The sequence below is a fragment of the Perissodus microlepis genome, chromosome 23, assembly GCF_051167445.1.
Source record: "Perissodus microlepis isolate ML-2025 ecotype Zambia chromosome 23, ASM5116744v1, whole genome shotgun sequence".
Taxonomy (NCBI): Eukaryota; Metazoa; Chordata; class Actinopteri; order Cichliformes; family Cichlidae; genus Perissodus; species Perissodus microlepis.
Genome location: NC_140482.1, coordinates 10167368 through 10181906, shown reverse-complemented (window position 1 = coordinate 10181906; position 14539 = coordinate 10167368). Strand labels below are relative to the sequence as shown.

General features: G+C 40.8%; 1 long non-coding RNA gene across 2 annotated transcripts; it reads left to right on the top strand.

Moving 5' to 3' along the window:
• The first annotated feature begins 9283 nt into the window (after positions 1 to 9283).
• On the top strand, positions 9284 to 13565 carry LOC146360933 (uncharacterized). Of its 2 annotated transcripts, none has more exons than XR_014799515.1 (3): positions 9284 to 9615; positions 9708 to 9771; positions 10052 to 13565. It is a non-coding gene; the product is annotated as an uncharacterized LOC146360933 (long non-coding RNA). The 2 variants fall into 2 exon arrangements; XR_014799516.1 differs by having other exon boundaries at positions 9288 to 9610.
• The last annotated feature ends 974 nt before the right edge of the window (positions 13566 to 14539 follow it).

Sequence of the window (14539 nt, the reverse complement as noted above, 5' to 3'; positions counted from 1 at the left end):
CACCACACTCCCTGCCGGTGGCTGATGCCCTCAGACGTTGGTGTGTTGGTGGCCCTTGTCATCTGGGGCTGGGCGCTCATGCATGTACCGGCTCACTCCTGGTGGCCGATTGGCGGGGCCGGGCGCCTGTGGCCCGGCTGGGCTCCTTCCGGGGGGTGGGATGCCCTCAGGCCTCTGGGCCTGAAGCTCGGTCCTCTCTGGCACAGCTGGCTGCCGGCAGAGCCCGCGGGCACGCCACTGCAACCCCCTCTGGCCTCTGCTCCGTAGCTGCGGGGTGACCTCTCCTTTGGGGCTCTACTCAGCTCTTCCCAGGAGGGTGGCACGGTTCCCCCCCCTTTGGTGGTCCTCCTCGGGTCCTTGTACTCTGGGGCCTCTGGATATCTGGGGCCTGGATCTCCTCCATACCTGCTTCATACCCTGGTGGACGGGGCTATGGCTCCCCACACTCCCTAGCAGATCGTTACATGGAGAAACCTTTGGAATACAAGCATGCTGATCCACACAGGTATGCACACAGGTGTACACACGGGTGTTCACAGACGCGGACTACACCTTTCTTGGCTGCTGCCTCAAAGCACATTGTGCGCTGTCTATCTTGCGTGCTGCACAATATCGTTTATTATTTAGTATCTACTGTTATCTACTGCTAGCTAGTTTATTTTGATGGTGCTGTTTTTATTATGTTGCTCTTTGTTGTTTGCTTTCTCTTCTGTTTTTTTTCTCCATACAGGTGATCCAGGTGTTTTGTTTGTTTGTTTGTTTGTTTTTTCCTTTCTCCCCCCCCTTCTCACCGTCTCTTCTCCCCTTTGGTTTTCTTTCTCTCCCTCTCTTTCTTTCATTCTTTCTCCCTGTCCTATCCCCCAGTCACGTCTGTCCCGTTTGTAGCAACCGAAAATAAAATAAATTCATAATTATAATAAAGGTCAATCAAATGGACCAATATGGCAAGGCCATGATGATCCACTTGGTAAAATAAATCCGCTTGGCATCTTTCTTGGCCTTAAGACAACAATTCTGATGGCTAAAGATTCAAACGGGACACAAAAAAAAAAAAAAAAATATATAGAAAATCTATTGAAGAAGAAGTTGGTCGATAGTGAGTTACAGCTTTGGCAGCCTTTAAGTGACAGTTATAAATGTATTGTAAGACATCTGTTAAGATAACCCTGATCTTCAGTGTTTATAAAACATCTAGTATGAAACTACTATGTGTAGTACATGTAGAGTTTATAGTGTTATGTAGGGTATGTTAACCATCTACTTACCTTTTGCCAATGATTTTGTATACCATTGAACATCCTGAAATGACTGGTTTGTAACTGATGCAGAGTAGCGTTTATAAATGATTAATCAATGAGTTTTAGAACATGAAAACATAATTAATAAAAAGTGTTGTACATTAGCTTATTAATCATGAATAAAGTGTTTAAAGCAGTGCTTGAAAACTATTGACTGATTATGAGAAATACTTTGCTGTAGAGAGAATTAAGTAACCATTAACTAATGCTTAACAGATGATTAACTAATGCTTAATAGTGTGCACTTATTATAAAGTGTTACCCATAAAGGGTTACAATAATGTCCCAAATCTCATTACCCTCCATTTAGCTCAGCGTGTTGTGTCTTTTCACAGAAAATTATAATGTGGTTTTTTCAAAAAGGAAAAAAAAAGGTTAAACTTAGACTAATTGGTGTTCACACTAACCTGCTATACTTTTCTTTGGTTTGTCGGAAGAAGACAGAATACATGACAAAAACCCACAGAGTCACGAGAAGAGCATGCAGTCTTCATGCCGGAGAGTCCTCGGCCCCACAACCTTTTCGCTGAGAGGTGACAGTGCTAACCACTGCACCACAACGGAACACTACTTTAAAAAAGTGGGAGGGATTTTTAGGTTTTTTGATTTGTTTTTTTTGTCCCTGAATCATGGCTTTATTTTTCTCATTTGCTGCAAGATCCCCAAATACGTAGGCAAGTAAATTTGTATTTGGGGAAGCAATTGAGAAATAAACTTTATGTGTAAGACAAAATACTATATTGTAAGGAAGCTGCAGCTTATAAAGTGAATCATTTCTGCTCATTTCCAGCTCCATGTGATTGTTAGTGGATTCCACCTGAGCAGCTGTGCATGACTCAGCTTCAAATAGTCCTCATTTACCTCATACTGGAATCTGATGCTGCTCTTTAGTTCCTCCTTGTCATCATTTTAGCTTTCAACTTTCCTCTTATTGGCTCACAGTCAGAGCTGTGACCCTAAAACTCCAGTCACACAAGGGAAAACAGTGCATGGAGATTGCAGCACAGCCAAAATTACTGCAGCCGTGTGCAATGAATTTGCAGTCCTTTGAAATGACTGCTCCAAAGACGGGAACCAAGTCTGTGACAGTCAGCTGCCATCTTCAAAGTGACTTCAGTGGATCATGACTGCCATAAAACAGCAATAAGACAAAGCCAGTGTGCTATCAGCCTACGACTGAATGGGGTCAAGTTGGCAATTACACAGAATCGACTTGCAATTAACTTTGATAAATCAGCAAAAATCGCAAATTTGTTGTTTACATACGCAGATATTTGCATTAATTAGTCCAGTCAGAACCTAGAACTGAAATGAAAATTATTCTCCAGAAATAGTTGACAAAGCAAAATGACATAGGTGCTCTGCAACCTTGTTTTAATATAGGAATATGATCAGAATACTATCTGTTGGTGATCAGTTGCACTGAATCACCCTATTTCAACGACATGGCACCGGTACACACTGACTGCAATTGACTGCAACATTCTGACAGTCTGTCTGCATTTATAAATTAGACAGCAGTTAATTGCAGCTCTTGACTGAGAGTGATTGAAGTGAGTCACTGAATCATTCACTTTGCAATCAAAAGGCCAAGGTTGTTGGGTGGTCATCCTCTGGGAAACCAGCTGGCTACCATAGCTACTTGCAACCAGTCGCCAAATGAGGTGATCTATAAGTTATATAAGGTTCTCTGCCCTTACTGACTTCACACTGAGCAGAAACCAAGCACTTGCATGTACTCGACTAGATTACTCATGCACTGACTTCATTATTTAACTTTTTTATGAAATGAGCATCCACCATTGTAACAGTATGTTTTGGAGAATATAAGGAAATGCATGCACTCCCTTAAGTTGTATACCTACTTTGCTAGTACTATATATGTGTTACAGGTGTCTTTTGCTGTGCAAAAGTAGCAATCACAGATTTCACACTTTTTTTAAGGTTGTGTAAAATCTCACACTTTGAGACACCTGAACCACAGCGAGACCATGTCCTGAGATGCAGTGACCTTCGAACGAAGCAATGCAGAAGGCAGGTCCTTGCAGCCGTTTCTCCACTGAGTCTTTGACTAAGCCCCATTAAGCACTCACACACATAAGCATTCACACACTTATATCACTTCACTCCTGTCTGAACATTTTCTTCCTTTCCTTTTTCCTCCATCTCCTTACACGTTTTTTTCTCCACAGTTAACACCTATTCTTTCCCCTTGTGCCCTTCCACAGCTTGAGTTCAGCTCATTTATGTCCCCTGTGATGAATGTGTCACACCAACAACACTTGAGTAGAAACACACTTACACACACCCTTGAGAAGGCACACAAACATATATATCCGCACACAATGTACCGCACAATGTATCTCAGTGTCAGCTAGCCACACTGTGATCTGATAAATGGCTTTCGGTGCAGGTGGTTTCTTTCATTAATACACTCTCACAAACCTAGCTTTATAGTACCCTACAGCCATCCAGCATATTACAAAGAAAAAAGACAGAAGCTGGAAAGAGGGACAGAAGTAAAAAAGAAAAAATGGAACAGAATCAAAAGCGAGTTCCCCTTCGAGAACCTCAATGCCTCCTATAAACCAGCCTGTTATTTGGAATAAATTTTTCCTTTTATCCCAAAGTTAACACTTGATTTTTTTTCATTGGCTGTATTGATTTCCCAGTGGGGAATATCTGTATTGAGTAATGTGTCACTTAAAATGATGCATGAAAGGATCATAGGTCCCCAGTTTGCCATATCACACCGTTACCCATTTGTTTTGCTCCTCTTGCAAATGAAAGTATTGGCATTTAGAATGAAACAGACCCAGTAATTTGTCAGCTGTTCCTTAGTGTTCATCACTCTGTTGTTTATCACCACAATTCAGGACGAGAGATGCAGCCGCAGAGAGAAAGTTTAAGGAATTAGTGTTTCATTATCAGCTGAAATAGGTGGCAGGAAACATATCAGACATACTATGAAGGGGTTGGTTGCTGATCATACACAGCTGGAGATAAAGAGGTTTCTATAGAAGCACATGCCAGCAATAATGTATCTATCCAGACTGCCAACTTTAGAGACAGAAGAAATTATCGCAAGTTACCCTGAAGTATGTATAAAGTGATGCGACATGAAACGTAACTACTAAGATGCAAATTTCTTATTTTTACTGGCTGACAGTATGTCTGTGGAGTTGGGGAAGAGCTTTCTGCCATTATTATAATGAATGTTATTCATAAACTCAGAGCATAACAATGATCATTTCAGAGAATAAGGCTATGGTCTTAAATGGGGGGGATCAATCCAAAGCAATGTGGTGACCAAACCAAAGCCAATGACATTCAGCAAGTTCAAGTAACTCCAGGTTTAAAAAAAGCATGAAGTGGCTCCCAAGATAAACGTTTCTCAACTTCAAAGCAAGTGATTGAAATGAAAATCTAGGATTTGACCTGGTAGCGTTATCTAGGCTACCTCACTGCCAATTGTTAGCTTCAGTGTGACACATAACGAGTGCACTGTTACCTGAATGGATGCAGCTTTACTTGAAATTGACACGAGAGCTTTATATTTTAAATATGGCATGCATGTTAGATAGATGCCCTTGAATGCTATTGACTAGTGAAATAATAATTATTCAGAACGTTTATAAATCCTTTCAGTATAACTCAGTTTTCATATTTTTATAGAATAGAAGAATAGAATAATCCTTTAGGGGAAATTTGGTTGTAATAGCAGCAAGAAAGACACATATACAACAAACAGTACACAAGACACAGAACAGAAACATACACAATTTTTCTTACATATTTACATTAAGGACAATGGTTACTATAAACAGAGTACTGTACAGTTATTAAATTAAATAAAATTAACTACAGATGAGAGGCAAACCAGGTTGTAGTGCGAATCGGTTGATTAAATTATTGCAGTTACAGCACAGATGTAAATATCTATGATTGTTGGGAGCAGTTTTGATTGTACAGTCTGACAGCTGCAGGGAGGAAGGACCTGCGGAAACGCTCCTTCATGCATCTAGGATGTAGCAGTCTGTCACTGAAGGAGCTCTGCAGTTCAGCAACATTTACATGCATGGGGTTGGAGGCTCTGTCCATCAGAGATGTTATTTTGGCCAGAGTCCTCCTGTCTCCCATCACCTGCACTGGGTCCAGGGTGCATCCCAGAACAGCGCTGGCCTTCCTGATGAGTTTATCCAACCTCTTCCTCTCAGCTGCCGATAAACTGCTGCTCCAACATACAACACTGTAAAAAAAATGATGCCACCACAGAGTCATAGAAGGTCTTTCTCCAAATGACCTCAGCCGCCCCAGCAAGTAGAGTCTGCTCTGACCCTTCCTGTAAAGAGCATTAGTGTTGTGGCTCCAGACCAGTTTATTATTCAGGTGAACACCCAGGTACCTATACGAGTCCACTATCTCAATGTCCACTCCCTGGATGTTCACTGGTGTCAGTGTGGTAGGTCTGCATCTCCGGAAGTCCACCACCAACTCCTTGGTTTTCCCGGCGTTGATCAGCAGGTGGTTCTGCTGACACCAGTCCACAAAGTCCAGAGTCCACTGTCTGTACTCTGAGTTGTCCTCACCTGTGATGAGGTCAACTATGGCAGAGTCGTCAGAGAACTTATGTAGGTGGCAGCGTGGGGAGTTGATGGAGAAGTCTGCAGTGTGGAGGGTGAAGAGGAACGGTGCCAGCACAGTTCCCTGTGGGGCCCCCGTACTGCAGACCAGCGTATCAGAGACACAGCCCTGTGTCCTCACATACTGTGGGCGTTCTGTGAGGTAGTCCAGCATCCACTGGGACATGTGGTGGTCCACTCCCGATAGCTCCTGCTTGTCTCTCAGAAGTCGTGGCTGGATGGTGTTGAAAGCACTGGAGAAATCAAAGAACATGATCCTCACAGTGCTTCCAGGCTTCTCCAGGTGAGTCAGAGCTCGGTGCTGGAGGTAGATGATGGTGTCCTCCACCCCAATGCCATGCTGGTAAGCAAACTGCAGCGGATCCAATGAAGACTTCACCAGAGGGTGCAGATGGTTTAGAACCAACCTCTCGAGGGTCTTCATCAGATGTGATGTCAGGGCTACTGGCCTGTAGCTGCTGAGGTCCTTGGGATGGGAGGTCTTTGGTACCGGTACCACACAGGAGGTCTTCCACAGCTGTGGTACTTTCCCCAGCGACAGGCTCAGGTTGAACAGATATCCTAGGATGCCACACAGTTCATCTGCGCAGTACCTCAGGAGCCTGGAGCTGACGCCATCTGGACCTGCAGCCTTCCACACCATGATCTTGCGAAGCTCGTTCCTCACTTGAAGTGCTGAGATAGAAAGAGTGGATTTTGGGGGAGGGGGGTGTATGTTGGAGTCCACAGAAGCCGGGGGTGGGTGTAATGACTGGGAGCTGGGAGGTGTGAAGCTGAGAGGTGTGAAGTCCTGAGATGAAGGAGATTGCAGCAGGGGGGACGATGCTGGGGGAGGGGTGGGTGGTTGATCAAACCTATTAAAATATTTATTTAGGTCATTCACCCACCCCAAGTCTCCTGCAGCCTGGGGGGGTTGGTTTTTGTCCTGAGATTGTCTTCAGGCTGTTCCAAACCCCTCTGATGTTGTCCTGTTGCAGCTGCTCTTCCATGTTCCTCCTGTAGTTTTCCTTCCCTAAATCATAACCTCTTTACCTCCACCTGGCTACTGGCAACCCATCTAGCGTTAGAGTTTTGGTGTGATTAATGTCCAGCTCTTTTTGTTGAGTTTCTACCAGTTTGGAACATTCAAATGGAAAACCTTTGAAAACAAAAAAACCTTCAAGGCCAGCATATATAATGCTTCATGTAAAATATAACAGTTTCTGATTATAGAAAAAATACAGAATTTAGCATGTGGCTAAAAAGGACCCTAAGACCTCTAACCCAAACTAAGGTTAACAGTGACCTTAACTCTGGATGTTAAGAGTTTTTTTTAAGAGGAAATCTTTTTGACTCATGCCCTGCTCGTGAAAAAGCAGTGTTTGTATGATGTGTTCTTTAGCTGTTGCAATCACTGCACCAGTAAGGACATATAGCATGGTAACAAATAGTGGAAAACTGGATCAAAATGAGGTCCCAACCAAGCTTATGAGATCCAATGCTGATTGAAAGGAATTTGTAAGATTGTAAAAAAATCACGATGTGCTGCTCCGGTCTGCATGTCAATGTATTCTTGGGCCTGAGTTGCTACCAGTTCATTGTGTCAATGTGTGTGAATGTTAGAAAGCACATAGTCATGTAAACGGGTGAATGAGACATGTTGGATTAAGCACTTTGAATTCTCAAGTAGAGTAGACAAGCACTATATGAGATCTAGCCCATTAAACTAACTGGTACATTCATTGTTTGGGTAGGTTAGGGGTTATTTTTCTATTTCACTAGGTTTTTATTTTATTTTTTATTTTAGTAATTCAGTGATCTGCCTTCTTTAGCACTCAGTAAATTATTAGCTTATTTTGTTATATTGTAACTTCTTCTTCTGCAATGGGAAAGTGTTTCTTCCTTCCTTTTAGTTGTGCTGAGCTAAAGTAGGGAATTATACACAGAGTGGCAGAGAGTCTCATCACGTATGATTGGCCAGTATTATACCATGGTGACCTGGCATTGTCAGAATCACAGCTGAATGCTCCATTCCCATAACCACTACACACTCACCTCAGGGGAATTCAAAAGCAAGCGCTGCTGTTGGACCTTTGCTAGTCAGGTGTAGAAATAGTACATTTTGCTCAACCATAGTTAGAGTTTTGCAGAGGTTTGCTGTGTTTTAAAATAGTATGTACTTTACTACGCAAATTTAACAGTTTGCATAGTAAGGGAAATTTAGGGCTTTTTATTCTTTTGGGAGCATTAGCCGTGCTAACTAAGCATCTCTTTGTTGAATTTTGTTCAGAAAATCTTCCTGATAAAGATGCAGTTTCCACAGCTTTTCATCTTGCAACATAAGGTTAGAAACTCTAGTTTGTAGTCTTTGGCTGAGTATCTGTCGTGTTATTTTGTTAACATGACACTGGGTGCATAAACCCAGGCCTATCCAAAACTTTACAGGGATCACAATGTGAGCTAGGTTGAGGACAGGAAGAACCCTCAAAGGAGAAATCAGGAGAAGAGACACGTGACCTGCTCTTTTGACCTGCTGCCACAGTAATCCCCTTAAAGGAGTGTGGAGGGAGGAACCATTAGCACTGCATAAAACAGAAAAATAAGAACAGCACTAAAAGTAATTGCAAGAAGGAGGATGTCCGTGGGAATTCTTATTAAAATGTAAATATTTCTGCTCAATAATATTATGATCTGAAGCTTTTCTTTTTCCAAAGATGGGTTGAGGTGACTCGTTACAGTATTTCAGGCAATTTATCTGGGGGTTTTCAGGGTTGCCTTTTTTCACAGTTAGCTTAAATTGTAAGCTTTTGTTTTTAGAGTGCTACTTCTCTTTAGTCTTACAACTCAGAATAAGGGATGCAGTATACAAGGAGACACTGAGCTATCTAAAGCTTTTAAGCTGTCGTCCATCTATCCCCGAGAGCTTTTTGGATGATTGATGCTGTGTAGAGAGTATACACCTTTTATCTACAATAAGGGACAATGTGAGGACAGATGACTGTGATTTCAAATGTCACTACCTCTAAGAAGCTTTCTCCTATGTTCAGACAGACATTTTCAAGAAAACTCAACTTATGTCTTTAGGAAATGGGCCACTTATTAGATAATTTCAGAAAAGTAGCTTTTATTGCTTTAGTGCTCTTGGTTTATTAGCCCAGCTGGGCTCAATAATTGAAATACACAGCTGAGCCAGTTAGTTTTCTGAAGCCAAGTTCTCTACCCAGACTGTGCACGTGTAACCCACATAAAATTAGGGTACCACTTTAAGGAGTGATAGATATGAGGAGAGATGGATAGCCTGCCCAACCAATCGAAATGCACAAGTCCCAGTATGCTTTGGCCAATGGGAAAGCATCCTGCCGCTGTGTGTCCCACCCACCTGCTCTGTGTTTGCTGCTATGTGTGGAGGTAGTTGCGTGCTGGCAGGAGAAAAAGAGAGCTGCGCTGCAAAACTTTGATCCCTGAGAAACAGGAAAAAGTATTAGATATAAGTTGCAACTAACTGTGCTGCACATAAGTTCGCTGGTTATCAGCTACCTTCCATGTTAAAAGTAGCCACAGTGAGTAAACAGGCGAATGCTGCAGTTTTCTGGCGACTTTAGAAAGTACCGTGTGGAGCTAAACTGTTAGCCTTTGTTAGCTCTGGTTGCTATCAACTGCCTGAAAGTTCATCTCAATCTGCTTCCAGAAGTAAGGTAACACTTGAAGCGCAACTTATGTTTATTTTCCTTCACGTCGTATTACTGTTATTAAAGAGAAAAACAACATGTCCTGTTACGTTATTTAGAGCCCCGCATGTTCCGACCGAGAGACACCATACCATTGTCTTCGGCCGTGATGCACTGAGATCGGTGAGCACATATTCTATGTCTCAGTTAAGTCTGTTTTGCATTTTATCGTTGAGAAACTGAATTCATCTCAATTGTTTGATTAATAATTGTCGCATATGCACTGACTTTACTTGGTTTAATGCATAGTTTGTGTAAGAGAGATGTTTTATTTTTGCAAATTTGAGTATTTTAATTGCAAATTGATGTCCAGTATGATGTCAGCAAAATCCTAAGTTGTGAATTATAGCTAGAACAGCATAATTAATATTTGAATTGCTCTTCTGACTCTGTCTGTTGACAGGTCAGGGTTTTTTTTTTTGTATGCTGAATGGTTCCCGAGGTGGATTCCTCCGGTGAAATAGATGGCGAGCCTTCCCACCTGGACTGAGAGAGACTTGAGATTCGCTTCTTTTCCACTTGATGATCTGCTGCACCTTGCGGTGTGGTAGGACTGTATCACTCACACTTTCACACACAGCTGGTTATACATGAGACCACTGACTGACATTCTCTCACCCCTATTTTCTTTCACACCCTGGGAATTTTTTGGACTTTACCCCTTGGACATTTTTTATTTGGGACTCTGAATAACAAGCTCTTGTGTAGAACATTCTCCACATGTGAAAAGAGTGTGAGATTTTCATTTGAATGTACATTGGATTTGTGTAATCTGTTTCTATAAGAGTTAAGGAGTCAGGTTACTAGGGTGCACCCGAGCATTGAAACCCAAACATTGAAACCCGAACATTGAAAACCAAAAGTAACACTTGGCCAAGTCATTGTCTTAGTAGTTTATGTGTTTTAGTTTTCTTTCATTTTTTGTAAGTTTCCTTTCTACCATTGTAAAGTGTCTTTAACCTGTGCTTGTCAACCTTATGGTTTATTTCACTAAAGTTGGCTGGTTCTTTTGAGTTACATTCTTGTCTCTGTGTCTCATTTAAACACACCTCTGTGCCCCTATAGTCGAGCCTATTGGCCCATTGATATATTCTTTTCAACAATTCCCCTTACTGTGTTACACACACAATCGTGAACAGCATGTGATTTTATTGTCCAGTCACAATGTCAATTTATCTATGCTAACAAAAAGAAAAGTTAATTCCTGGTGTTTATTAGCCCCAAACTGCAATTAAGAACAGCAATTGTTAGATTGACCGATGTTTCTAATACTAGATAATAACACTTCAGTGAACACAGTGGACATACCAGCAGCCAACAGATGTGACTTCAATACTCTCAACCATAAAACGCATTACAATAAAGCATGCAGTAGGGTAAAAAGAATCATATCAGATTTTACATTTAAGTGTGACTTTAAGGATGAAAAATGATGCATTCACTCACCAGAACTGTGATTTTTTTTTTTTTGTTTAGTCTGACTATAAGGGATACATTTTGTCTCTCTCTTTTTTTTCTTTTTGTATTTTACATGTAAGCCCAAGAAGAAAATAACAGAGTTTAGGATCCAACAATAGCCCTGAGCCAGCATTAAAGCTCGTGTTAACACATTACTTTTGATTGACAGAGCTCTTGGCTGGATTCGGCTGTTATATAACCTCATTGGCAGAATTCAATACCATGTCTTGATTCACATAGAGTACCTAAAATTGAGTGTAGCTGGTGTGGATTACAGGCTACAACAACACAGAAACTGGTAGCAAAAACTGGCTTCAAGGCAAATGTAGGACTGGGCATTAATAACATCCAATTTTTATTATCCAACTCATTCTGATGTTGGGAATAAACACTGGAATGAGATTCATTAGGAGCTATTAAGTACCAGCACAGACCTAAATTTCTGCCCAATGAGATTCTGGTCTGGAAGAATAGTGAAGCAGCAGAGCAGAGGAAATTTGTCTTGTAATTTGAGGACAGTGTGCTTTTTTTCCCCCCAATACAGATTTCCAAAACTGATGTGAATTCAAAGCAGCTACCTTCCAGAGACAGACTCCCTTATCAGTACTGCATGGAATGGCACCATTGTACATCAACCATGACAAATGAACTACACACTAAAACATTATCACCACATTGTCATAAGACTGAATGACTACCATCTATCAAAATTCAGTCTGTAGCACTTCGGAATATAATATGTTCATTATGTGGGATTTGAATTTAGAAAACTCATAAAGGCAGCTGATGAAAATGCTATCATAATGGCCTTTAAGAAAAGGTATACTGTGGTAGTGAAAAGTCATTACTTGCATGATAATTGTGTTTAGCCTGTATATAATACAAGAATTAGCTGTCATATTTTTAAACGAAGTCAAAATATTAAGAACTAAAGGACAATCTTTCAAATCAAATCCTTTGCAGTCTTAATAGTCTAATTCAAAATGGTAGAACTGTAGAATTGACTCAACCTTGAAGGCAAGGCCTGTGGGCTAGTTTTTTGTAGTCGTTCTAGCTTGTCAAGTTCTTCCATAGGAAAATAATCATTTAGGAGGTTCACTGTTTAACTGCCCTTGAGAATAAAACTTCCCAGAATAGGGGAAAAAAGAAAACACTCGTAGCTTATCAGTTTCTTCATTTTTACTTTGCTTCAACTGATACATGTTGTACACAAATAAGATGAAAATTATAAGTGCAGTTATTTCAAACAACAAAATGATAACTGTTAACGATAACTTTTGTTAATCCTTACACGTTTTCCCTTTCAGTAATCAGGTCTAATTTTAAGCACCCTCTCGTTTTCCTAATATCAATTTAGCTGGTTGGGGTTTAGCATCACTTGATGATATGGATTTACTCAAGTATTTCTTTTTCACTACATAGCTATTAACTCAAGCAATGCAGCAAATTTTAGCCCACTCTTCTTTACAATGTTGCTTCTGTTCACTGATATTTGTGGGTATTTGTTTTTGCATGGCTCTATTCGCAATTCCCGAGTCTCAATTTTCTTTTCCAGCCATTATGTTGTAGATTACAGTTTAGGTCAAGTGTTAGCTCCCTGACAGATGGCCTCATACCCAAACCAGAATGCTAGAGGAGTTTGCAGTCAGCACAATACCCATGTCCAGGGGCTGAAAAGAGCAAATCTTTATGACTTTACCAAAAATGGTGCAATATGGCCAAATGTCTCAATTTGGTCTCATCTGTCCAAAGGACAGTGTTCCAGAAGTCTTGTTAAAATACATCTTTGCAAACCTACACCGTGCTGCCATGTTCTTTTTGTGGAGAAGTTGCTTTCACCTGGCAACCCTTCCATACTTGTTCAGTCTTTTTCTATTGTCTTAATCTATTGTACTTTCAGGATTTTTAATATTTAATGTGTTAACTGAGGCCAGTATGGATTCTGAGAGGGAGCTCTTGGGTTTTTCACAATTTCAGTGAGATTTGCAGAGTCTGACCTTGGGGTGAATTTCTTGGGATATCCACTCTGAGAAGATTGGCAATTATCTTTAATGTTTTCCACTTGTGAATATTGTTGTTTTCTCATCATGGAATGAAGGACTTCACATTGTTTGGACCTTATAACACTTGCCTGGTAGATGGGCAACAACAACTGCTTCTCTAAGATTGCTGCCAGTGTGGAATTGTTTACTCACATGTGAATGCTTCGGACCTGCAAACTGTCAAAACCTCTGCTTTTCTCACACTAGCTTATTATCAGTTAATCAGATTCAGCACCTGGCTGTTGGTTCCCCTTATAATTCTTATGGAAGCAGCATGGATGTGTTTAGTTTTTCACAAAATCAAGAAGCCAAAATCCTTCTTGCATTTTGGCTCAGGTTTGATTAAATAAAAAAATGACATGTAATTTTCCGTGTGTTGTAGTTTATCTGAGTTACATATAAACATTTTTAACACCTGGTAAGGACCAAGTGATTTTATTTCCCCTGACATGAAAAACTTTGTGTACTCTCGTTTTACCATGAGTGAACATGAGTAGTACCCTAATCATGCACAAGCTCACCATTTTCCCAGCCCTGAAACAGAAAGCAGGCATTTTTTCCCCTTTGCAATCAAATAAATGCAACATTTTCTCTGCAAAACAACGGGAGGGAGAAATGAACCAGCGGGATACCCTACATAAGCTGTTTAAAACAAGACATATGTGTACACAGAACTTCAGACTGAAGTGATTGTGTTACATGACTGGAGAGAACTTGCAATGACTGCTCAATAAGACATTCCTAGATTCTAAGTACAACTGACATGAGAGACCAAAGACAGGGGTTTAAGACCCAGATATACAGTCTGCCTCCAGTCAGCATCAAACAGTAACACAGCTGGGCTTCATGTTTTAACGTACGCGAATATTAAACACCTGACATGATACTGGCATTCTATATGGTGATAATGACACCTGATATATGTCAATTAAATCTGACAAGAAACCTGTACTTATTGATATATTAATCCAATTTCAGACATTGCAGAAGAAATGCTGAATGGTGAATTATCATGCACTCTAATTGCTTAATATCACAGATTAAACATTTTATTGCATGTTTGTGATGTGAATGCACTATGTAGGCATGAATACAGCATTCATTTCCAATGCCAAGGATTAGTCTGATCACACGGCCTTTATCTACACAGCATGGGTGGTAAAGGTTTGCCTGCAGCTCTTTTTCTTCTTTTTTTTTCTTTCTTTCTCTTTTTTTAATGAATGTGAGTAACCAGACAGCAGGGGGAGGAGCTCAAACTTGCTGAATAAGATATCACTTGGCTCAGACTGGATTTGGCCTACCTCATTCACATCAGAATGAGCCTGTCACACTGATCATACTGTACTTCCCACATGTTCTTCTTTCTCTTCTTTGCTGATGGCCATTACCAT